The following is a 26,903-nucleotide window of genomic DNA, read 5'->3' on the forward strand; positions in this document are numbered from 1 at the left end:
CTTCAAGTGCCAGTCAAAACCAGAGTCCTAAAACACCCTGTATGATTTATTCAAAGTTCACCAAAAGAGAAGGGAAATATTTTTTGTTCTAGATATGTGAACAATGCAAAATCATTGTAGCAACTTCTTTTCTTTGGACTCAGTTAAGGTCTTATTGTGACATTACAACACCTGAAAATCTCTATACATAGGAAGACATAAGATTTTTCTAAAAATATTATTGTTTTCTGTCAGTATTTACAATGTATTTTAAAATCTTTTCATATTTTTACTCTTTTTTTTGTTGTAAGACCACTTTTTTGACATCAAAAGAATACAGTTTTAAATACTTTAATGATATTGCAGAGCTGATTATGTGTGATGAGCAAATTCTGAAAATCTTTTCAATCTTAGTCCCAGACAATAGTGATAATTAGACATTTCTGGTGTCTTGTACATGAAACATTGCAGGATTATGATCTCCTATCTAAGTCTGGTATCATCGAGATTCAGTTTGAGCTTCAGTCAAATTTTTTTGAAAGCTAGTGCTAAAGGTATCAAATTGACAGTAGAAATTCTAAGAGAACTTTAATTTCTCCTTTTATTCCTCAATGTATAACCTGAGGAAAAAAAAAACCTCAAATGGATTTTTTGTACTTTTGAGAATTATTCCTTATAAATTATGAAATCCTCTGATTTGTTATATTCTCTTTCTGCATTTATGGAATTCTTTACTCCTTTATTTTATTGAATTATCTATAAAATTACATTAAAAACCTGAATATTTGGCTTTAGTTTCTCTTAGTGTTAAAAAACTCCTTATGCCTCTGTCTTCATTATGAAAACAATACTTCTATTACATATAGGATAATTTAGGCTCCCAAATATCCCAGCAGGTGCCTTTAAAATGAGGTGTAAAACACGCTATGAAAATAGGGAGCTTTGTAAATGTACCGGTGTTATTTTTTAAAATATCTTCTTAGTGTTTCTTTTTCTTAATTAAGTCTATCATAAATCCAAAAACCTTCAGTTTATATTACCTAAAATTATTATGTTTATTTCAAATGTAAATGGATTTATTTATTTTGTATTACATGGTGAAGTTGCGTTTATTACACAAAACTGTCTGCTTTTTAAAGCCAGATGATTACTCACAAGAATGAAAAATTGTGCAGAGTACATATCCTTCAAAAGTTAAAATTATATGCATCATAAATATTTGGGCAGTTTTCATGTGTAGAAGTTACGTACTTTCCTGAGTACAGGACCTCTAAGTTTCTAAGCATGGCATGACACAGACCGTAACAATCCTGAACATGGTTTTCACAGAATTGTAGAAGCATAGGTTGGAAGGGACCTAAAAGATCCTCAGTAACAACTCCCCTGCCATAGGCAGAGAGACCTTCCTCTGGACTGTGTTTCTCAAAGCACCATTTAACCTGGCCTTGAACAGTCCCAGTGATATGGGGTATCCACACCTTCTCTGGGCAACCTTTTCCAGTGTCTCACCAGCTCACAGAACTGGAATGTCTTCCTAAAAGCAAATCTAAACCTGTCCTCTGCCATTTGAAGCCATTCCCATCATTTAAAGGCATTAGTGCTCTGCAGGTCTGGACAGCCTGTGGGCTGTTTATTGCAGTCACAGGATGAGGATGCAGATGTAACAGGCTGCATAGCAGCTTGCAGTTACATACTTCCTCAGGGGCTGTCAGTCAAAATGCAACATTTCTCTAAATATATCAGGTCAGGGGCAACTTGCACAGGATTTTTTGGACAATGAGATGGCATCACGTGCAGCCAGAGGCCTACACTACCCCTCAGATTTGTATTCAGTTTCCTTCCACTCAGGGTCAGGTCAACACCTCAGGGCTGGCTGAGCATCTCTCTGGCCAAGCCTCTGCTGGTAGCATGATGAAAACTACAATATAGAAGTGCCAGTAATCCTACACTGTTGTCTGTTTTATTTAATGATAAAACCATAAATCAGGGAGAACGACAGTATTATATCCTTTTCACCTTCTATTAGAGTTCAGTGTTCCCCTGATAGGAAATAATTCTCTCCAGAGAGAAAGAGCTGATCCTAGATTGATTTCTGAAATACTCTCAAGCTTCTAGGATTTAAGAGGAGATGGAAAATTGATTTTTATTTCATGTGCTACATGCATTTGTGGAACATGTCTTCAGCTGCAGTAATATAGTATTTCTCCATTACAGTAATCTGTATGAAGCCTGATTTGCATTAGGATTTTGTAATATAATTCTCTTTTAACTCCCAAGACCTTAGGAGACAATATCGATGTTCCTTCCTTACTTTTGGCATGAACATGTGAAATGTTTGAAACCTGTTTCTTGAGTCAGAACTTAATGCTTCCCTCTCTGCCCTGTAAATGAACTCTTTTCTAAATATCCCAATGAAGAGGGATAACATTTTCAAGGCAGGAAGCAGGAGACATTGCTCTGTTCTACTGTCTCTGTTACATGAATTAAATACTATTAAACTGCTGGCAAGGTTTAACTGTTAAAATGACAATTCCTGACAGAAACAATGAGGGTTTCTTTTACAAATTATTCAGATGAAGCCTGTATATTAGTGAAAAACCTTATAGAATGCATAAAGCAAGTATCTGTAATATTTGCCAGTTGATTCTACTCCCCCAGTAAGCCTCAGTTTATTGTTTCTTAAGTAGAAATTTTACTGATTGTGAAGACTGCTTCAGTCCCTTGAAACTGTTAAAATTATCAAATAGATTTCAATTATAAACCTGACCTTTCTTAAATATGTAATGCCAGATCTCTTCTATGAAAATTTTTTAATTAAGTCATAGTCTTGTTTATTTCTGTTATGACTACAAAGGAATATAAAATTAGTTTTGGTTAGGCCAAGTAAGCTGAATGATCTGAATTCCACAGCTCTAAAATTCATTGAACAGGAGGTTAGGAGAGAAAAATTCAGACCTTGCTCGATGTCAGAAGGGTATGAATTCACATACAGATTCCCATTTATGACAATTGACTTTGTGCAGCACGAAATAGATGTCTCAATACAAAAATTATGACGTATTGCTTTCATAAAGTCTCTTAAAATTGACAAAGACTCTGCAGGTAATTCTCCTAGCATTTTCAGCTTTTTATGGGCATAAACAAATGGGAATATTTTACATCCTCTACCTTTATTTCAGTGGCTTTAAAGATTCAGTAAATTTTTGTGTTTGATTTTAGTTTGGTTGTTTTTTTCCTAGCATTCAATAATTATCTCCTTGATTGAGAAGCACCATTTTTTTAGAAACTCTTATATTTTTGTTCCTTTCCATCAAAGAACAAAGAAGCGAAGATTGTACTATTTTGTATTGCCTCCTAAAAATACTACATAAAAATATGTTTCCCTTTTGATCTTAAGATGTCAACACAGAGATACCAAGCATCTATCTTTAGGAAAAATCTTAGTTATTACTTGATTTACTGAAAATTCTTTTGAGCTTTCCTAGGGATATGATGAGATGAGTAGTAACTGAAGAATGATGAAACACCATATGAATTGGTCCTTTCGAAATATTTCATAGAATCAGAGTGGTTTATGTTGGAAGGGACCTTAAAGATCGTATAGCTCTAACCTTCCTGCCTTGGGCAGATGCGGTGTTCCGTTGTTTCCTCCCAGCCCCCGGGCAGCTCTGGTGCCTGGAGTGGCACCACCTCTCTCCAGGACCCAGGTTCGCCGCTTTTCCCCTACGCGGCTCCGTTCCACGGTCCGGGCAGGGCCGGCTGCAGTTTCTACCGCCACCGAGTGAGGGACTCTGGCAAAGAAGCGAAGGAATGTCCAAATCACCCACGAGGGAGGCTGAAAGTCTTTTAATGGCGGCAGAGAGCTGCGGCGGAGAGGTTGCAACCAGCCTCCAGCGCCTGCGTGGGGGAATATGGCCTCGAATTTCAGTAGGCGTGAGATTTTATTTGGGGTGGGGCGAGGAGCGCAGAAGCCCTCCGGCCCAATGGGGACAGGCGCTGTGGCGATGACGAGGACCACGGTGACCAACAGGAATGCGACAGGGGCGGACGCCGGGCGCTGGGGTGAACTGAGTTGCGGGATCGGGAGGACAGTCACCGAAGTCTCTGGATGGGACGGGGAGCAGTTACAGGAGTGATGGGCTGAAGCTCCAACAGTGAGAGACTTGGAGTGGGCTGCTGCAGTGGGGGTAGAAACACGGGGGGTGCGCGGGGGTACACAGAGCTCGGCTAGCTAACACAGATTAGAACTCCTAATCTACACCCAAACCTGGGATGCCACAGGCAGGGCCACATTTCACTAGACTAGGTTGCTCAGAGCCCCAGCCAGCCTGGCTTTGAACACTTCAAGGATGGGACTTCCACAACTCCTCTGGGCAAACTGTTCCAGTGCTTCAACTCCCTCACAGTCAAGAATTTCTTCCCAATATCTAAACTAAACCTTCTGGTTTTCAGTTTGAAGCCATTTCCCTTGCCCTGCCTCTACATGCTCTTGTAAAAAGTCTCTCTCTGTCTTTCTAGTAGGTTCACTTCAGGTACTGGAAGGTCAAAATTAGGCCATCCCAAAGCCTTCTCCTTTCCATGTAAAACAAACACAATTCTCTCAGCTTTTCCTTGTACAAGGGGTACTCCAGCTTTCTAATCATCTTGGTGCTCCTTCTCAGAACTTACTCTGATAGGTTGATGAGTTTCCCATGCCAGGGACCCCAGAGCTGGATGCAGCTCTGCAGGTGGGGTCTCACCAGAGCAGAGCAGTGGGCCAGAATCCTCTCCCTCATCCTGCTGCCCACACTGCTTTGGGTGCAGCCCAGGACACATTTGACTTTTTGGGCAGCGAGTCTTATTAAACCCCAGGAGATTCCCATTATCCAACTCCTTGAGCATGTCTAGGTGCCCCTGCATGGCATCCCCTCCTTCAGGTGTGTCAACTGCACCACTCAGCTTGGTGTCACCTGCAAGCTTGGTGAAGCTGCATTTGATCCCGTTGTCTACGCCATAAATAAAGAGTTGAAAAAACAGTGGTCCCACATGGACTCCTGAGGGACACCACTTGTCACTGACATCCATCGTGACTGAGCCACTGACCACTAACCTCTGGATGAGACCACCAACCACTTTCTTTTACATCTAACAGTCCATGCATAAAATCTATTTCTCTCTAATTTAGAGAAGATGTTGTGAGAGCTGTGACAAAGTCTTTATAGAAGCCTAGATAAACAACATCTTTAATCCTTTTCTTGTTGACTCATGTAGTCACATCATTTCTCTTGTATCCAATAGAAACCTCTAGACCACAAGATTTCTTTTGTATGATCATCTCCAATAACCATTATTTAAGCAAATGTGGAAAGAACACTAGCATATTGATATTTCAAGGAAAGTAGTTTTGAAAGAAATTTCTGAAGCTGGTGAATTTTAAGTAACCTCTGACAATATCATTGGACAGATGTCCATACTAGAAATCTTGGCACTGACCCTTTGCATAACAAAGGTCACAGGGACCTGTGGCCCAGCCAGGGGACTGAACACTGAGAGACACAGCAGCAGCCAAGGACCTCCAGACTATTATGCACTTGGACTGCAAGATGATAAAAGCCTAGGGGCTCCTTTTTTCAGGGTCCCTCCTAGCAGGCACCCAGACTGAGCTGTTATTCTATTGTTGCACCATGATTAAATTATTTTAAGGATCAAGACATGTGAGATTCTGCTATGAGAAGCCTGGTGTTGAACTGGTAAGGAAACCTGGTCTGACTGTATGTGTGTGTGTAGTGAATCGAGTGGGGTTGGCTCAGTGGAGCTGGCCACTGCAAAGGGGCCTCAGTCTCAGTTTAGGTGGTGTGAGTGTGACTGCAAGAGTGGCTCCTGGACAGTCACACAGGAAAATTTCCTTAACAATCCTCTAGAAAGTTGCCAGTGGCCTGTTGGGTGTTTAATGCCAAAGAGTCTGAATTCTATGTTAAACATGTTAGCTATTTGGAATAGTAAAAATTTACATAATTTTTGCAGAAACAAAGGGAATACACAGTCAAACCAGTGAGTCTCTGCCAGAATATAGGCCTAAATTGTGCTTCAATTTCATCAAGCCATCAGTTTGTCTCCTAGATGTTGTAAGGTAGGACAATAGATTGTTATTGCTATTCCTTGCTTTAAAGAATGATCAGTAGCAGGCATGATGGATAGTGCTAGGCAGAGAAAGAGTGTTCCTGATTATATGAAAGATGCCAATTGCATTTTGCCCTGTGGGGCAAACTTTTATTTCAGAAAAGTGTTAATACAAAACAAGTCTTTCTCTCAAACAGCACTTATTTGAAGACTTCTGTACTCTGACTTGGAACTCTAAAAAATATGGCATAGAAACTTTGCAGTTACATCAGTGTCAGGAACATAATGTTTCTGTCTTCAAAACTGTTTACAACCATGTCAAAGAAGGCTGCTCTCACATGTCTTTAGCAATTATCCCAGCTCAGTCTCCTAAAAGAAATTTCCTTGGTTTTATTTCTGCTAGCTATTTCTCTGTTGTCGACTTTCTTTCCTCTAGTTCAACCTATGAACTGAGTACAGTTCCCTGATCTTCAACCTGCTTGTCTAAAAATTGCCTATAGTCTATCTATATGTTGCTGTTAACTGAGGTGTAGATCAGAATACTGTGCATCATTATTTATTAAATTACTATGGTTATTATTCCATCTTGCCATCAAAAAAGGAAATATGCCTGTGACAACTCTCTTCCAAATATTGTTGTATCACCATGATGTGTGAGAATAAAGGACAATAAAATTGCTTTTTCTTCTTTTGTGCCAGAATGAATCTAATATACTGTTAGTAAACGCTGTTTCCATCACAGGAAAGCTTTCAATGGTTCACTGCCCTAACATTATTCAACATGCATTGAATGTTGTTTTGAAGAGATGAAGTGACAAATATATGTGAAAAATGTTGTGGTTTTACCCAAAACACACCATCTTCTTATACTCTCCATGCTTTCCAAATCCAAAATTGGGTAGGAGAGAACAGGGTCAACATTGAACTTGACAACATTGAAAAAAAACACAAGTAAGAAAAGAAAGAAAAATTTGAAATATTAGTATTTTAGACCTGAACCCTGCTTTTGATAATTTAGAATTCATTTGTTTATAATATTCTTATTTACAGATACATCTTTATAAGCATACTCATATATCTCTTCAATACCAAATTAAAAACAAAGAAAAAAAAAAAACTAAAAAGCTTGCAAATCTGACATATCATATTGTTTAAAATTAACATTTAACAATTAAGTTGGCTTACTTCAGCATGCCAGAATCACATCTTTAAAAGTTTCTGCAGCTGACATAATTTCTGACTGTGTTGTTCAGATTAAATTGTCAGTGGAATTCAGATTAAAATATCATTGAATTTCAATGTTTGCAGGTGTATTTTTTATTATATAATCTTACCTCCAGTATAACTTAGAAAAATAGAAGTTATGAAAAGATATTACCACTTAATAATTTTTTTTCAAATATGTTAATGCTGTAATTGCATCATTGGCTATTTCAAAGCTCCAGAATGGGAAGTTAATCATTAAAGTGCCCTATTTTTATGGTCTCTATTTCATGTAGCTTGCCCTGGCCAGCAGCATAGACAAGACAGGCATATGATGAGGAATTAAACCTCTCATATTCAACATTTTTATCCTCTAATCTTTCTTGCAATCTACTGCCACCCTCACTTTCACATTATGTCCTTACACTTTTGCTTTCTGAAATTATTAGTGATTATTTCTCTCATTGTTATACATATGGCTATGTCTTTTCATTTCACAGAATGAGAAAAAATCAACCTTGAAGTCCAAATGTGCTTATCATTTCCATCTGCTAATACTTCACCTGAAAAAGAAGACTGTTTAAAGCCCTGACATCACCATGTGAATTTTAGACTTAAGCCTTTGGAGGAAGAGTCACTGGTAAGTGACTCCAGGTTCTGCTGCTGCTTTTTGAAGTTGTGGTAGCACAACACACCAACATTTCACAGTTGTGAGTGCTGCTTGTAGTAATGACTAGTTTGGGTCTGTCATTTTCTCTAGGAAAGTAACAAGCATCAGGAAAGCAAAGTGTCATGTTGACAGCAAAATATTTGACAGCCTTGACCTGCAGTAGACATGACATTGACAAACAGCAGCAACAGGATCCAGTCAATCGCATTTCATGGGTGCTATGATGCAAAGACAGACCTTTGGTTCTCCTGATTTCCATCCCTTTCCCTCTCCTCTTGGTGAGCTCAGGCAATGTTTCTTCTTTAGAAGAGGAAATCCTTTCACAATGAGAAGCTCATAAACTGAGACTGTACAGCCACAAAGAGTGAGAAGTCCCTGTAGAGTGCGGCATAGGACAACAATTCTAGCAAAGAAAAATTAATTGTGATATTTTATAGTTCCTGGCAGTGAAATCATGATTGCTATTTTGAAAAGTGGATAGAGGAAAGCAAAGCAAGTCTGATTTTAAATATAGGATGTTAATGATGCCAATGGCAGAAACCATAGTCTTTATCCACAGTTTTCTATAATTACTTCCTTTTGTGTTTGCTAATGTGTCCAAGGAGATTTTATGAGTTTGGCTATTTTTTCTGCTGCAGAAACAAGCAAATAGATTCAGGGAGAATCTCCCAGAGACTGAGATTCCTTGAAGTCCTGCAGTCTAGATGCCAGGAAACTTTATGCTGAATCATTGAGTCTAATTAATGATCAATATTTCTGATGTATTCTCAAACAGCAGACTATACTATGACAATTTTGTTTAAATGTGAGGAAAATCTCATACAGAAGTCAACACAATCATTCCTTTCCTAGAACCCATCATTATATCATGTATAACAGGACTGACATCATCTTAGTAATAGTTACCACATGATTTCTGAGATGACCAGGGTCTGCTTTGCAATTAGAATTGTAAAGTGAAGGTTCACTTTAATATACCATTTAATGTGCTTTAAAGCATAACGGGATAGGAGTAAAAAATATGAAAGGTCTCATTGCTGATACACTTTGGTCCATACCATAATATTTATAGCCAGAATTAATAAGTCTAAGTTCAAAACATAGCCAAAATTCCATGATTTCCAAATGTCATGAAAATATAGTTTTCCTCAGATAAAAACTTAAATGTAAGCATGAATAAAATAACTGCAATTTTTAACACATTCTTAATGTTATTAATCTTTGTTATATCACCTAAGACTTCCAGCTTATCTCTTGCATTTAAGGGTCTCAGAGCTCATTACTAGTTTAAGAACCCAGGCATCTTTATAAGGTGAACAAATGTTATCTGCATTTTGCAATAGAAATAGTGACAGAAAATTATCTCCCAGGAAAGTCACTGAAATCTGTTTCAGGCTCTATTTGTCCCTTCCTATTCTATATTTCTGCATATATTTGCATAATGATAGAACAGATCTATCTTAGTATTTTAGTATAGTATTCAAATTCCCATACTCTGACAGTAGCAGGCAGCTACTATTAGTCAGCCAAAGTACAGAGATTTACATTAATCAATGTATTGCTCTTTCTCAGTTTATTGCAATTATCTAAATCTCATAGCTCTGATGAAGAAAGAAAGACCTTTGAGAAAACTGAGATGAAGTGAACAGAAGTTTTGAAATCACCATGTTTTTTATTAACAATGGCTTTGTGGGCCATGTGTTCTTATCATAAAGATTACACAGTTGGGAAAACTCCTAACAGGTAAAGACTACAAAAATCTGGGTGAGGACACAATTTTATAAATATCTATAAGATAAAATGTATTGCATAAAACTATAACTCACCTTAGTCTGTTATGTAAAGCAAGCATTATCCCCCATATCTAGGTTGTTGATAATTATACCCTATGCAAATATTTTGATGCCTAAAGAGGTTGACTTGGGACAGAGGCTAGATAGAGTAAAAACCCATATCTAGGTTGTTGATAATTATACCCTATGCAAATATTTTGATGCCTAGAGAGGTTGACTTGGAACAGAGGCTAGATAGAGTAAAAACAATAAAGTAGGTAATTAGCAAAAGGCCTTCAAAAGATACACCTTGAGCAACACAAGAGCCCAGCCGTGGCTCTGCCCAAGATGGACCCAAGATGGATGCAAGATGGACGACCAGTCATGAGTTTTCACACTTTTATAAGTTTTGGTCCATTTACATATTGTGGTTAATTGCCCAATTACAGCTTCAGGTTATGAAGTCCTAGTCTGCTCAGATTGCTCTCCTCAATTCGCCATGTTTATTATTCTTGAGCCAAAAGCTGCAATGGCGTCCTTGGTCCTCAGGCTGGAAAAGGATTGTTTGTCTAACTACCCCGTGAAGAGAACTTGCTAACACTTTATATGAAGTTCAGAGTCACACACTAAGGCAGTACAAAATCTAAAAAATATGAAAGCTAAAATTTAAGGCATTAACTTGACATTTAAAATATAGAAATATAAAATATTCTCAGTAAAACACAGATACTTAAAAATATCCTAATAATTATGCCATTAGAAAAACTAGAAATATAGGGTCAAATTTCTCAGTATTATGGATTATCAATACTTTTTTGACTCTGAAAGAAAGATAGTTCAAAGAAAATTGTCCAAGACATGTAAGTGACTTAGAAGCTCAGCTGTAGAGAGCTCCATCCTACTTTGTGTGGGCACATTTTCAACCCTTTGGCTTATTTCTTCTGGGAAGACTTAAGAATAAAACATCTTTGATGATTCATCCTCCTCTTCAGGAGCACTCAGGGTGATATAATTGAGAGAAAATATTTCTCATAAAATAACAGGTACAATTTTTCTTCATAAGAAGACAAATCCTCTCCTTCACCTTGTCTTCAATATGCTACAGTCTAGTGGCTGGGACACTCCTGGGGAATTGACATACCCTTGCCAGTGGAAGATTACAGCCAATTTATATCACCATTTGATTTGGCCATTACCCTACCAGATTTTTTTGAGGTAGCTCTTACTTTAGACATAGAATCATATAAAATGGTTAGGATTGGAAGGAACCTTAAAGATCACTTAGTTCCAACCCTCCTGCCATGGGTAGGGATGCCATTCACCAGATCAGGTTGCTCATGTTCCTCATCCAACCTGGCCTTGAACACTGACAGGGATAGAACACCCACAGCTTCTCTGAGCAACTTATTGCAGTGCCTCACCATCCTTTGAGTACAGAACTTCTACCAAATATTTAATCTAAACCCATACTCTTTCACTTTTAAACCATTGCCCCTTGTCCCAACACCACTATCTGGCCATTAAGGAAGTCCCTCCTCAGCACTTTTCATAAGCCCCCTTAAGGTACTGAACTGCTTCAATGAGGTCTCCCCAAAGCCTTTTCTTTTCCAGACTGAACAACCCCATCTCTCTCAGCCTGTCTCCATAGCATAGGTGTTCCAGCCCTCTGATCATCTTCACAGCCTCCCTGGACCTTCTCTAACAGGACCATGTCTTTCTTGTGTGAAGTATCCCAGAGCTGGATGCAGCACTCCAGGTGGGGGTCTCCAGGGAAGAGCAGAGTGGAGTGGCAGAATCCCTTGACCTGCTGGCCACCCTACTTTTGATATAACCTAGGAAGTGTTTGGATTTCTGGGCCGTGAGTGCACACTGTTGACTCATGTCCATGTCTTCATCCACAAGAATCTCTAAGTGCTTCTCCACAGAACTGGTCCCAGTGAGTTCTCCCAGTCTGGGATTACCCCATTCCAGGTGCAGCACCTTGCACTCGGACTTGTTGAACTTCATGAGGTTCATGTGAGCTGACTTCTCAAGACAGTAAGAGTCTTACACACACAGACGCACAGACACACACACACTTCTCCAACTCCTTGGGCCTTATTTGCTCCCTGCTAAGCACAGAGTGTGCACATGCTGTCTGTCATTGATTGAGTCTATCATTCTCTTATACAGTTGTATTTTAAGGGCAGGAGGGTGTGTTCTGCTTATACACAAAGTTAGAGAGGAGGGCATGAGATGAGTGAGCATGAGGATGAAAACAGCATGGAGTAGAAAGTTAGAAGATTCCAGCATCCCAGCTGTCCTATGATTTTGAACATGGGAAGAGTGATGTAAGCCTATGTCCTAGTTTAGGGCAAATTTGGGAGAAAACCTCCAGAAGGAGCCCCCAGAAAGCAAACACCCCACAGCCCCTCCACCACCTGGTTTGGGAAGAATTTCCTCAGAAAGAAGTGGAAAAAACCTGTTTATTTAACAAGAAAAACACTGCCCAATTAAAAAAAAAAAAAAAAAAAAAAAAAAAAAAAAAAACACAAAAACCACCAACACCAGATGACAAAACTCTTTCACCACTCTGAAGAGATGACAAATGATGACAAATTCAGAAAGTCTCTCCTGGGAGTGGTTGCCCAGTTATCAGTCTCCAGTGCTGGGGATGGCTGCTGCAGGTCACAAAATGCAGGCTCTCAGTGTTTCTTGGTGTTTTCTAGGTCCCAGTCCGGAGCAAGTTTGAATGGTATTCAGGAAAGGGAGAAGAAAAAAAACAGTCCAGGGTAAAAATTGGACTGAGAGGAAAAAAAAAACCAGTCCAGGGTAAAAATTGGACTGTCTAGCTAAACTAACTAATAAGCAGAAGCAAAAGCAAGGGCAAAAGCAAAAAGAAGGAGCGAGAGCAAAGCAAAAGCAAGCAAGCCAGCAAGCATGCAAGCAAGCAAGCAAGCCTAGCCTCTCCTAGACACAGACCATGGTGGGACGTGAGCCCACCATGTCTGATAACAAGACAAAACAAACCTTCACTTTTCAGAGTCAGTCCTGAAGGCACAGAACATAATATCAAGCATAAACAGAACACACAATTGGGGATACAAACACCATAATGTCACCCTGGGACAGCCTATTATATAACTGTATGCTACAGCTCTTCTTATGACAACCACGAAGAACTGGGATTTTCAGACTTAAAAATCAGGACTGGTAAATGTATTGCAAAGTTCTTGCATTTGTGTGACTGCACAGTAACCATCACTCAGGAATTTTCTGGCTATGGTCTAGGTGTTAATATATGATAATTCAGGCTAAGCCAAAGAAAGGTGCATGGGAGAAAACAGGAAGATAATGATGATCTAATTGTTTTGATTTCCAAAGTATTAAAACCTGATATTCTTTTCTTGCTGGCATTGTCTTTAATGATTTAAACTCTTGTTGTGTGCCGTAGTTTTTCTTTAAATATTCTCCTTGCTGCACACATGCAAACACATAGAAAAGCACACATCTGCTGTAAAAAATCCTAATTCCTATTAGTCGGAAAGCATTAGAGCTGTCACTGCCTCTTGAATAAAAGATCTGTACAGCATAATTGTATACTTCAGATATAACCTAGAATATGTTTTTAGGGCAACTTTCTATTAGCTGTATTTAAGCTACACAAAGCCGCTAGAACTGGGATCCAGTCCTGTTCTCAGTGGTTTTAGTTTAATACACCATTCCCCAAACTTGGAGCTGTAAATATTTGTAATTGCCTGCAACTTTGCAGCAGCTGAAATAAGACACTCATTAAACTTTCCCTTCCTCTCCAGTTATCTTTTCTTTTTTTTTTTTTTTCAGGAATATTTTTGCTCTTTACTAATGCCAATAGTGATAAGTTTTTGCAAAACAATTGCTATATAAAATATATATAAATTTCCTAGTTTCTCCACAAGCTATCAGGAGTGATACAAAAGTTATTGCCTATATTCTTAGAAAATATAATTTTATTGTACTGATACATATTAATATGGAGCTATAGAGACCTATATTTGGAATGGCTCATGCATGTTTATTCTTTGTAAGTGGAACCCTAGAACTCAAATATAAACACATACAGAAAAGTGGTAAGATTTTGTTCTGAAGTTTAAGGCTCTGAAAATACAACAGCTCAATTATGAAAAGAATACACCTCATAAAGAAGCATATCCTCAATCTCAAATTTAGAGACTTAACAATCTCTGGAAAACAACTGAGATGGGCCTAAAGTAATACCACATATTATATCAAGAGGTGGAGTACTTAAATAATTTCCTGCTTTTTAAATCCAGAATGTTAGAATGTTGATTTATATTTTATATATATATATATATTCATATGTACAACATACATATGTATGTATGTATTTATGCATGAGTGTCTGTGTGCATGTATAAAAGATGCTTAAGAAAGAAAAAGAAAAGCACCAGTAAGATGCTACCTGCAGAAAGAAATCCTGATCTACGAAGATCTTAAACACAGGGAGGCCCTTCTTTCCAATTTCTATGGACATCTTTCAAAAATAAATTTTCAGACTTGAATTCCTAAATATTGTTCAGCTGACATGACAGATAGTTCAGCCTGTAGTAGAACCTCTTTCTTCACAACAGGCAAAGATAAAATATGAAGTTTATTGTGAGGTAAAACTTATAGCCCTGAAGATATTTGTAAGTCTTCCAAGTTTGGTAGCTACTGAGAGGGAGTTTTAAACCCCCAGTTTTAAAGTACCTGAAATCCATTTTCAGCTTTTCTGTGTCTTATTGCTCTATATCCTCAGCAGGATCTCAATTAAGATTTTCTTTAAAAGCTTTTCTAAATTAGATTCTTATTGCTAAGAAGAAAAGTAGTATCTCTGTTTACCCTACAAATGGGAAAATGTTTGACTGAATTTGTAGTCACAGTACTTTGGTAAAGAATGAAAGACAATTAAATCTAACTGGGGAATCTGATAAATAATTCACTGCCAGGGCTGAGATATGCACTGATGCTGTTTAGGTTTTGCCTTTTTTTCTTTTATATGTTCTCTGTATTTTTCACACATATATTTTTAGCTCTGTAGTCTATTGTACTAGTGACTAGTTTTCCCAGTACTTTTCCATGGCCTTTCCTTAAGCAGAAAGACAAAACAAATTCCAGAGCTCCAAGCTCCTTGTACTGGGAAGTACAAGGCCCCAGTGCTATCTTGGCTCTTCCTGGGAACCAAGGCTGAGAACAACTATTTGAGATACATTCTCACAGACAAAGTACAGCTAGTGCTGAAGGAGGGGCTCCAGAGAAGGGGCTTGACCTGGGGGGGAATTGCATCACGACTTGTCCTCCTAATTGATGCTTTTTATCATTTATTCTAATTTCCTAAAACCTATACAATATACTCACCCCTGGTGCGGGGGGATGGGCGCTTTTGTGGACATCTTTCCATAACTGCTCCTGAAGGCCTTCAAATAAAGACCCCTTTTTATATTACCTCATTATTAAAATTATCTCGAGTTTAATTTCCAGATTGGGAAAAAAAGCAACAGCACAAAAGTTTTTCTGGTAAGAAATTCAGAAAGATTTGTTGTCTTCTGAAGCTGAACAAGCCTAGATTAAAAGCGAGCACCTGAAAAGAATGATTGCTTCTAATGTCAGCCAGTTTCTCACAGTCAAGTTTTTGCCAAGAGCTTCTGTTAGCTTTTTCTTCATGGGATCCTGAAATATTCAGTGTATTTTCTTTATTCTCCATGTTGAGGTCTTTGAACAAAACCTTATGAGATCTTCAATATAAAATTTGGGTTGATTTTCAAACTCAAATAATACAGTGATCAGTGACAGAATTACTGATTGAGGCTGAGTCTGTGGTAGATGTAGGGATTTTTTGTCTGTCAGCTAATGCTGAAGTTTGTGTGCAACTATATCATTATTCCAAACAAAATACAAACCTCAGGGGGTAAAAATTCAACCTAAATAAAACAAAAACCCATAAAGCTAATAAAATCTTTTCCCACATGAAGGAAAAGAAAAATGTGCTGCCATTATATTAGACAGCAAAATCATAGGTTTTTACAAATATCTGTGAAAGAAATAACAGGCTAGCATTTAATGAAAATTTGCTTTGAGATTTAATGGAAAAGCCATGCTGTTGTTAATGAAGTTGCAATTATAGTGAACTATATTGTTTGCTAAATAGAAATTAAGATGTAAAGAGACAGATTGCTATGAAAGATGCAAAAGTAAATTTTGGGGATAATAATGCCTTCATCAGAGAAATAATCCTAAATGTTGCTAGGTCTCTGGAGGTTTTTCTTTGCTGCATGTTTTATAGATATATTAGCACAAAAAAAAAAAAAAAAAAAAAAGTGATAGTGATCTCTAGAAACTATGGGGTTTTTTTTCAGTTTTCTTGCCTAATGGCAAGTATTTGAAGTTTCATGACTCTACCCAAAGATTTGTGTTGCTTTGTTTTCACATGTCAAAGGGTTAGTCTGGAGTAAATAAGAAACATTCTGAAATATGTAGAAATTATGAAGATTATATGCATTTGATAGTTTGTCTTTTGGGACTTTTTAGACACACGAATCAGAATGAGATTACTGTTATTTGAAAAAAAAAAGTGTTTATCTATAAAATCTTAAATTATCATCATTTAAGACTGTCCAAGGACTTCATAACTTGATCTGGAATCACTTAAAGGTGAAGACCCACCCACTGTTTTCAAAGGCATAAAAGAGATGGAAAGCAGGCCTTGTTGTTTATTAAAGCAGAATGGGATTAGCAGCAGCAAAACTGTTAATACATTTTTACATAAGAATTTAAATATTGCATGTGAGCCCAACTGCTTATAAAATAGTATTATATTAATGCAAATGACAACACTAAGAAGCACAGAATGGTGATAGTAGTCTTCTTTCAGTCTTAGATATATTGACATTGTTTGTTAGGTAACTACATATACATCTTTTGACCTGCAGAACTGACAGTCTACTCAAAATTGCTTCAAGTTTGGTATGACATTTCTCGATAATTAACGAACACTAGTGCTATTATTGTCTCTGTTTAAGTAGACCTTTTTTTGCTATAGATAATATTGGGCTTGAAGTAATTTTGATAACTTTCCACGGAGACAGGTTTTATGATAAGCATGGCAAAGATATTTTCCCATCCTGCACCTGCTCACAGTGCTGCCCTCTGTCCTATTATCCAAATTAGTTAATTAACTGAGAGTTTGGGGTTCAAATCTGAATGCTGATCTCACTGTTGATTTTGATTTCTATGTCTTTATTTGTGTTTCAACTAGATGTTTTGATTTGCATTTTGATTTTAAATGTTTTTTTTTTTCTTGATGTCATTTCAAGGCCCCTGAATTTCAGGCAGGATGTATTTTATGTCTGATTTCTAAAGCTCTTTAAGTATTTCTTTGTGTTTTCAGATAAATTATCTTGCTTTGGCCTGTATTTTTGCTTGTTAACTATTACATACTGCAGTTGGCAATACTTCTTCCACAAGATTTTTGCGGGATTTGATGTGATCCATATTCAGTTGGGTTATGTTTCCCAACCCAGGGACCATTAGCCTAGTTATGTGGATGTTAGCAGACATTCTCATTAGCTTCCATAAAAGCAGCCAAAGCAGAAAACTTTTGCAAAATCAGCAAATTGCTGTTTATAGTCTCCAACAATGCTCTAGCTCCTTAAATCAGCAGAATCCAACTTGTTTCACAGGGAGTCCGGCCAGTATGTTTGCCATCAGAAAGGTTTTTTCAGAACTCAGCACCATTTAGACCAGCCTCTAGGATGCAACAAACTCGTAAGGCTTGTTAACAGTACCTGTGATAGGATCTTTGATATAATTTCTGATTAAAAGCTCCTCCTTGAATAGGACAAACTGCAATGAATTAGAAATTAATTAGAATTGATCACATACAAGGGTCTGCCAACGGTGAAGAACTCAAAAGAGGAGGGGGAATATTGTAATAAAATGAATTCAACTTTCATAAAAAAAAGAATAAAACAGTTAGATGTATTTATACCACTGAAGATAGGTTTCAGATGCTTTCACTTACTCTGAGAAACCTCTTCTTATATAATGAAACACGGTGATGTCATAATCAATCTGACAGATGGGGCAAAAAAAGAAAAGTTGAATTTTTCTTTCCATGACAATAAATATTAACACATTATGCACATCAATGCATACAAAAATCACATAATTTAGAAAACATTCTCTGCATGAAATATGCTTCAGCACACAGCATTCTAGTTAGAAAAGAAAAAAAAAGATGTAGGAAAAAACCCTCAATGTTCTTTTAATAGGATGTGATGATTTTCTAGTGTTTGTACTTAATATTCTTACTTTATTCATAGTTATTACTCTTATACATTATTGCCTTGTATATAAAAGATAGATCTTACCAACTCCTTTTATCAAGTATCCACTCCCTATACTACTTTTTCTATCCTTAACTGATTGCTGTGTTTAAATTTTACATAAACCTTTATCCTTCCAAACTACATTTTTTATAGAATATCAATCTTCTATAAGGAAAGAAAGAGCTTCCCTTTTGCTGAAGAGACCTAAAATGTGCACAGCACAAGAAAAGAGGAAAAAAAATCATGTATTTATTTGCCTTATCAATTTTGAACATAGGTTAGTTAAGTATTCACACATTATTTATCTTCCTTTCTTTTTCTCTACAGCGTGGAACCAAAAGAGAGTGTTTCAGAAAGGCAGTACTCACAGTTCAAAGAAATAGTGTTGAAGGTCACTATTGCAGCACTGGAGCATTTGCTTTCTCTTTGTGCATCAAACTGACAGTTTTGATGACAGATAAGAGCTATTGTTTCTTCCAACTTCTTTCTCAAAATAATGTTTTTTTTTTTCTTTTAAGCAATTGTCTTTCATGTTTTCTTAATTTAATTGTGCAAACTGTAGAATTGGACAGGAAAGAAGACGTGGCCTAAACTTGTAATTATTCACAAAAATCTTCAAAGACTTAGTGAGGAGAAATCATTTGATGGACATGATCAATGTAGCTGTCATTTGACAAACAAATGTCGTTATAACAGATGCCTCTACATATTCCTGGTTAGTTTGCGTCTGTTAAAGACAAAGTAAGAGTATAAGAGAAAAAGAATATTAAGTATTTTCTTTCTATAATTTATGAGATTGAAACTTAAAATTATTGCAATGATCTTCAACAAGCTATTTTAGAAATAGCTCATGTCTGTTTCAGAAAGCCAGAAATTCTGTCTCTGATCTGAAATAATGCAAAAGTCCTAATATTGAATTTGGAAGAAAATAAAATAAAACAGTAAAAAAAGTGGAAATAAAATATTAGAAACTAATTTTCAAACATAAAGGGCAATTTCTCACCTACTGCTATGAAAATAAGAAATATGATACATAAGAAAGAATTAGAACCCAAAACCTTTCTGAACATAATCATTGCAAATAAAAATTCCAAATTCCAAAGCTGCAGCATATGGAAACAGCAGGGGTTTTTACACTTAATAGTTTGATGCAAAAACCCAAAAGCTTTAATTCAGCCTATATTGATCTGATTCCAAGTTCACTGAGAGGTCTGAAAAGTGTTGAGGATGGCTGCACTTATGAGAGAGCAGAGGACTCAGACAAGCATAAGCCTTTCCAGAAGCAAGGATCTGGCATCAGAGTAGCTCTTGTAAAACAATAACTAAGCACACAAACCAAAACCAGGGACGTGCACACACATGCACATGTTCAAGCATATGAGTACACACAGTGGCAGCTACAGCTGTGACATACCAAATGGATTTTGGGGAATAATTCCCATGATTCTCATTTCTACTTTTAATGAGTCATTTAAGCATCTTTCCCCTCATTTCAGAAAAGGTAATCTCTGATTTTAGTAATGATATCTGGTTGAAACCAGGGGCACCTACTTCACACTATTGCTGCCACAGGCAATCTGGAAGACATTCACACAGGTGAATCTCCACTGGCACAATAAATGTTCACTAGACTATTTGCTGCCCTTAATATTTTGCTCTCCTAGGTGACTATCTGGTCTGCCAGTCAGGTAGGACCTGTTCTACGGATTGCTGATGCCTCATACATTTCTTCTTATCTTTTAATGTTTGACTGCACTACAGCTGACTGATCAGCTAAAATAGCATTGGTTATCTGGTTATCCAGCTCCAATGGTGGATCCCTTCCCAAATGTTTTGAGTAGCACAATATCCCTGGGTTTCTAATAACTAAGATTCATTTGATTGCCTAGCTTGCTACTGGATTTCATTTTTTGGCAATGGAACTCACTGTTTAGCCTTTTGACTTGATGTCTGACACTGCTGAACCTACATTAACCTTTCTACCATTTTTATCCCCTTGTATGTTCTTTAATTCACTAACTTCTTAGTGTCTCCTTCCTTTCCTTTCACCCTCTGGCAGGCTACCTCATTCTTGTCACTTTGACTGCCCTGCAATAGATGGTGTGTACTCTCATAGCTCTCAAGCTACTGATAACTACCGTATTTCTTTTTCTCATGTGGCAGGAAGCCAGACTTAAACATAAAACAAATAAATAATATAAAGTATTAGAAAACTGCAAGCTCTAACGTTTTTTCTTTCTTGTTTTCAGCTCCACCCTGATCCTTAGAGCAAGACTGTTACACTACTACTTAAGAAAAATGATGTAATCATTAAACCCTCAATGTCCACTTTAAAGTGTTAGCTTCTCCAAGTCCAGTGCCATTAAATTTGCAAAGGAATATAATTTCATTTCATTAATATTGACATTTTGTCTCAGTGGTCAGAGAACAGACTCTCCTGAAAGACATTTATTACCTTCTATCCTTTTAATCCTGATCATCTGTAATCTTATTCTAGCCTAGAAAACAACTGTGAGGATTTTTTTCTTCTGTCTGTAGATGTTAAATTTTAAAGTGAGAACTGAAATACTCATGACTGGAGAAAAATAGTATTGTATATAGTATTACCCTATGGCTCATGTTGTTTCTAATGAACCACATTTGATTTTTCTGATTTTTACATTTTAGGATTAAAAAATATTGTATTTCTATGCAAATTATAATCTAGATTTCTTGAGCAATGTTCAGTGTAAGTAAAATATAGTCTCTGGAATGAAGTGTTTTAGTACCTTTGTTAGCTGTTCTGTAAACCACCTGCCATCCTGGAATATCAGAACCTTTCATCCAACACAGAATGAATAATTTCACTGTAGAAAGGTTATTTTTGGTATAAACACAAAAGGGCACATCATGGTTTAACTGCAAGTATTATTTCTTCCTTAATTTCAAGTACCCAAAGTAATTGCTGTTCCTGAATATTTCTGAGGCCTTGTTTATATTATATACATACCATTATAATAACTAGAGCAAGAACAGGGAAAGGGGCAAAGATGCTACTGATGGTTCTTGAATATGGCTAGAAAGATAGCCTAGGGGAGATCAGAAAATTTAAAACTTTTTTGGTTTTTTTGGCAGTCACAGATTCATGAAAATCCTTAAGGTATAGGCTGACTAAACCAAGGTCAGCTGGATTTTTGGGATGAATGTGTTTTAACATCTTCCTCATACTGAGATCCCCAAGATGAAATGACATAATTAAGAAAAGGATACAATCTCTATTAGAATTTAAATTAAAACATGAAAATCCAAACTAAAGGAAGAAAGTGTAGAAAGTTTTGAAGAACTTTACTAGTACAAACTTGAACAAATATTTTAGAAAGCCCCTGCTGTCACTTATGAGCTTCTCCTAGCTGCTGTGTGCTCTCCTCAGCAATTTCTCTTTGTGCTGCAAACTTCCAACTCCATGCATTAGATCTTCCTGTCTCAAAATCTGCTGTCTGAAAGACTGAGTTTATTAATTTCCTTCCAGGAAAGGATAAAAGGATGAAGTTCCTCCTTTTTAGGGAGTTTCGCCAAAACAAGTTTCTCCCATTTTAAAGGAATGTAGAGTAAATGTTCTGTTGAGTCCTGTGTGCAGTTTTGGGTACCACAATATTAGAAAGACATTAAGCTATTATAGACCATCCAGAGGAGGCCCATGAGGGTGGTGAAGGCTCTGGAGGGGAAGCCACATGAGCAGCTGCTGAGGTCACTTGCACTGTTCAGTCTGGAGAAGAGGAGACTGAGGGGAGACCTCATTGCAAGTACAACTTCCTCAGGAGGGAAAGAGGAGGGGCAGACACTCATCTCTTCACTCTCATGATTGGTGACAGGACCTGAGGAAACGGCATGAAGGTGACTTGGAGGCCAATTAGGTTGTATATGAGGAAACAGTTTTCCACCCAGAGGGTGGCTGGGCACTGGAACAGGCTCCCCAGGGAAGTAGTCACATTGCCAACCTGACAAGAAGGTCAAGAAGCATTTGGACAATGCTCTCAGGCACACTGTGATTCTTGGGTGTCCTGTGCAGGGCCAGGAGTTGGACTCGATGATCCTGACTGGTCCCTTGCAACTCAGCATATTCTATGAAATACAGAGCTATTGTCCACCAGAGATTATAAAAGTACAATTCTGTACCTTGAAGCTCTTGAGAAGCTGTCTCAAAATCTGGTGTGCCATGACTTGTGCACTATAGAACTGCTGTTAATCTCCTTGTAATTGCCATGAGGAAGTTCCTTGTAACTACCAGTTGGGTAAGTCAAATTCATAGAGAAAAATATGCATGTATTTTTCCTAATCATCCATATTTTTGAATAAGATTTTTTTTTCTTTCTTACAGTAATTAAAGTAATTAATCTCAATAAATGTTGATGGGTTGTTTATTTTTAAAGCACTATATATGCATATACAGGTGCATATATATATATGCACATATATGTGCATATATATAAACATAAATATATGTGCACATATATATATAAAAACATATAAAAATAAATATATACAAATATAGTCCAGTCATCTGTCATTGCATCCCCAAGCACCAGTACCTTTTTGAACTCCCAGCCCCGTGCTGAACACATCCTGCAGTTCAACTCAGTGCTACTGTACAGTGTCAGAACACTCGGCTGCAAATCAAACAACATTTTCTTTTTTTTTTAAGTACTCAAATAAAGTTTTAAAAGGCTGAAGTTGACATTTTGGCCTTGAGGCTTATTTCACATTGTTGAGGTACAGAATTTTCTTCCTTATGCCCTGAAGAAAAATTTCTGAATAGGGACAACAAAAATAATGTTCCCATGTATACTGATCTCTATACAGAAACAGACTGGATTGATTCACAGTGTGCACCAATATTGCCTACAGCCGATGGTATGTTTTGAGTTCATTGAGAGGGACTTCAGGTACCATGCTCATTATGTGATTTAGCAGGTTTTTTCCACTGGTTTGGAACTTCCTTAATGTTTTTCATTTGAAACAATTGCAAGTAAAGCCCCTTATCCTCATGAATTACTGTCAGGTATATAAGGTTGGTAGTAGTTATATTCTTCTTCCTTCCTCTCTCTTCCCCTCCCCTCCACTCTCATCCTATTTGTTAGCACTCAAAAGTACTTTTTACTCCAAGACTGGAAATGTTAAGTTTAAGTTGGAACTGAAAGAAGGGAAACACTGAAGCAGAAATCAAGAAGGAGATCTATAGCCACTTACAACACTTTTTGCGCTGACATAAGGTCCCAAGGGCCTCAAATTTTTTCAGCAGAACTAGAAAGAATTCATTATTTTGTTCAGTCAGATGCTGAAACTAACTTTATCAAAAACAATAGACTCTAAAGGGCTGATGTTAATGCAAATAGACAAATTCCCTTGATCTGCTTCCTTATGTACTGTCTTGACAGACCTGCTGAGCTTTCACTTCTAGGACAAAGTTGAAGTTTACCTTTCCTATCCAGTGTTTTGTATGGATTACACAATGCCTTGAAGAAATCAGGGTTATAGGTTTTTTTCCCCCTTTGAATTACTCCTTTTTATACAGCATGTTTCTTTTTGTTGATATTTTCATTGTTGTGATGTGATAAAATAAAATGTTGGTCCAGAAAGATGTAATTCATGCATTTATATAAATACATTTATATTTCTTTTCATTTATAAAGCACTGATGAAAAAATGTTTGCAAAAAATTAACCAGAAGAACTGTGCTGTGCTGTGAAAACAAATCTTAGAGAGCCAATCAACACTGCATACCTCTTTAGTAGGTATCTGCAAATTGGTTTTCAGCCTGAATTCCAATAGGATTTTGGATAAATAGGCAAGAAATTTAGTTTTCTACAAGGTTATATTGCTTCATTTGGAATGTCTTCTGGATTTTTAGTATTAGAAGACAGCATCTAATAAAACAGGTTAGTGTTGCTGCCTTTTACTTCATTAATTTTTTTCCTGATAGACTTAAGATGGTCTTGTCTGAACTATGAAAATACAGAAGAGTGCAATTTAGGTTCCAGTTCTACTGTCTATGGACAGCATGAAGTACATGTCATGACAACACTAATGACAGTAATAGCAGTGGTTCCTACATCACTGTTCAAAATGCTTTAAAACACTACCATTGCTCACAAGAAAAAAAATGTTCTGACTCTTTGTTCAAAAATTGAACAAGAAATGTCCTGCAGATGACTAGCTGTATATTTTTGTCTTTAACAGGTGTCAGGCTCCTTCAAATATATCTTAAGCTGGTATACTGTAAATCTGTCTGTCTTCATTTCCCTTAAATCTGGCAGTACACATCTTCACATTAAGTAAATGAGGACATGCATTGGACTCTTCACAAACATTACATTTTTTCTCCTCTCCAGTATCTTATGAACAACAGAGTGATTAAAGTTACGAGTAGACAGGTTCTGAATAGACTACTAATGTATTGTTTTCACAATAAATATCCCAGAGCATGAAAGCACAAACCAATAAGCTCTCTTTTTTACTTTTCCCAAAAAAGCTTTCTTGTATTCCCTTTAGCCCACTTATTTGCATCTTTATACTGAAGTGAGCAGATTGCTCATTGCAATATCTGTCTACATTCTCTCTCATCATTTATATTCAATGTCTTTCTTCCCACTTGCTACCTAGAAATTTACATTCCAATTCACTTGCTCTTGTATCCCAAGCTTAGTCTGCAAAAGTCAGACTTTGCTAGCCTGGGATATACTGGTCTGCAGTTCAGTATCCAAATACTCCCAAAAAGCCTTGGCACTATTCCTTCCTGCTGATTTCCTTGTCTTATTTCTGTTAGTCTGACTTCAAGCACACAGAAGGATATTACCATTACGTTAGCATAAGGAGCACATAGATGTTGTGTTCCAGTATCAGTCTCATGGCACACAATAAGTGGATCCACATTTATCTAGGACTGAAGTCAATTTTGACTCCTAGTATACATGTGTAGTTATCTGTTCAAATGCATATTTTAAGCCTTTTTAAAAATATTTAATTTTTATTTTTTGATACTTAGAAAGCACTGTTTTCTAAACCACTTTTTTTTCCTATATAAATGCCATTAAATATATATTCATCAGTGAAAAAGATAAGAGTACATCTGCTGCTTAGAATTTATAATGAAACACCACATCAAATCACATAATAAAACACTGGAAATAAAATAATTGTAGCTTTTAAAAAGTTTTCAAAAAATATTTTCTTTGAAAAATGCTGTTTTGTTAAATGGTTCTTCAAAAGATATTGGTTTTTATTTTTCTGGATTTTTTTTTTTTTTTGTATCTGAATGAGACCAACAATATTGATCCATGCTTTCTTTGCACTCTTTGTTTCTGTTTTGTCCCCCTTGTAACTGAGAGCAAATGGCTGAAATCTGGATTCAAATTTCAAAGCTTAGCTCCATCTTAGAGGTAGACAGGCTTTATATTGGATGTCCCAGAGGCAATAATTTTCTCCAGGTTAAAGGCTTGTAGGTCTCTTTGACTTCAAAGAGACCTCCAAGCTCCAAAAAGATTGACCACTGTAAACAAGACACAATTGCTCTTTTCCAACCAGTAGCTCACAGGAAATTGGCAGTGTTGTGCTTTCCTATCCATATAATGGAAGTGTTTGCTCCATGCACCAGATTGTGATAAGGATAAATTAAATATTGCAGAGCTGAATAAAATAGAGGAGTCTAAATTTAGTTATTCTTTTCCAAGTTGTTGTTAGAAGGCTGTGCTTGAAAAACAATACTGGATTGTAAGCATTCCCTCAGGAAAGAGCTGGCAAACTACTATCAAAGCTGGAAACACAACACCCACTATTCCAAACACCTCTGTAAGTGTGACTCAGATGCAATCCCTCCTGATGCCAATGCCACTGCCTTCCCTGATCTTCCAACTGATCCCTACTGGGAAATATGAATGAGAATTTATCACAACTTCATAATAAACTGTGCAGGCTCAGAAATGCTTATTTTCTGGCACAGTGTTCACTAAAGGAATGTCACAGACAATAATGTGTATACTCCTAGTGCTAAACTCTGTGCTTGCAATGACTGACCTAGAAAGGAGGTCGCTAAATGAGCAGCAATCAGTAGAGCAATGGTCGGGTTGAAAATGGTAATAATTATTTTGTAGAATGAGTAGATGGATACCCAGTCCTAATTATTTCGTTGAATGAGGAGATAGATACCCATTCCTTAGATTTACAACCTTTCTAGGGTTATGTCTATACATCCAAGGTATTAAGGAAATTTCCATTTTTTCTTGTATTATAATCATTGTGTTAGTATTGCTCACATTCATACCAAGTGGCTCAGTGGAGCTAGTAATGTTTTACAGTTGTGTTCTTAGCAAAAAATCTACATCTATTTACACAGTTCAAGAAGAAATCTCATTTTCCATAAAAATTTTTGAAGCATCCAACTACCTTTTCTAAGCTTTCCCAAGCCCATCTCCCTCATCTGCTCCTCATAGGACTTATCCTCTAGACCCTCCACCAGTTTTGTTGCCCTTTTCTAGGCTTGCTCCAGAAATGCCATTCCTGAATTGGGTGGCCCAAAACTGAACACAGGATTTGAAGTGTGGCCTCACCAGTGCTGACATCAGGGAATTATCACTTCCCCATTCTGCTGGCCACAGTGTTGCTGATCCAGGCCAGGATGCCATTGGCTTTCTGGGCCACCTGGGCACATACTGGTTCATGCTCAACCAGCTGCCAACCAGCACTCCCATGTCCTTTTCTGCGCGGCCATTTCCACACTTAGCTACAGACCAGCTAATCTAGATACATTAATGATCTTGGTTTTAACCATAATGGCATCATATCTAAAACTTGCTAAAATTG

Source organism: Anomalospiza imberbis, chromosome 1 (assembly GCF_031753505.1).
Source record: "Anomalospiza imberbis isolate Cuckoo-Finch-1a 21T00152 chromosome 1, ASM3175350v1, whole genome shotgun sequence".
NCBI classification, from domain to species: domain Eukaryota; kingdom Metazoa; phylum Chordata; class Aves; order Passeriformes; family Viduidae; genus Anomalospiza; species Anomalospiza imberbis.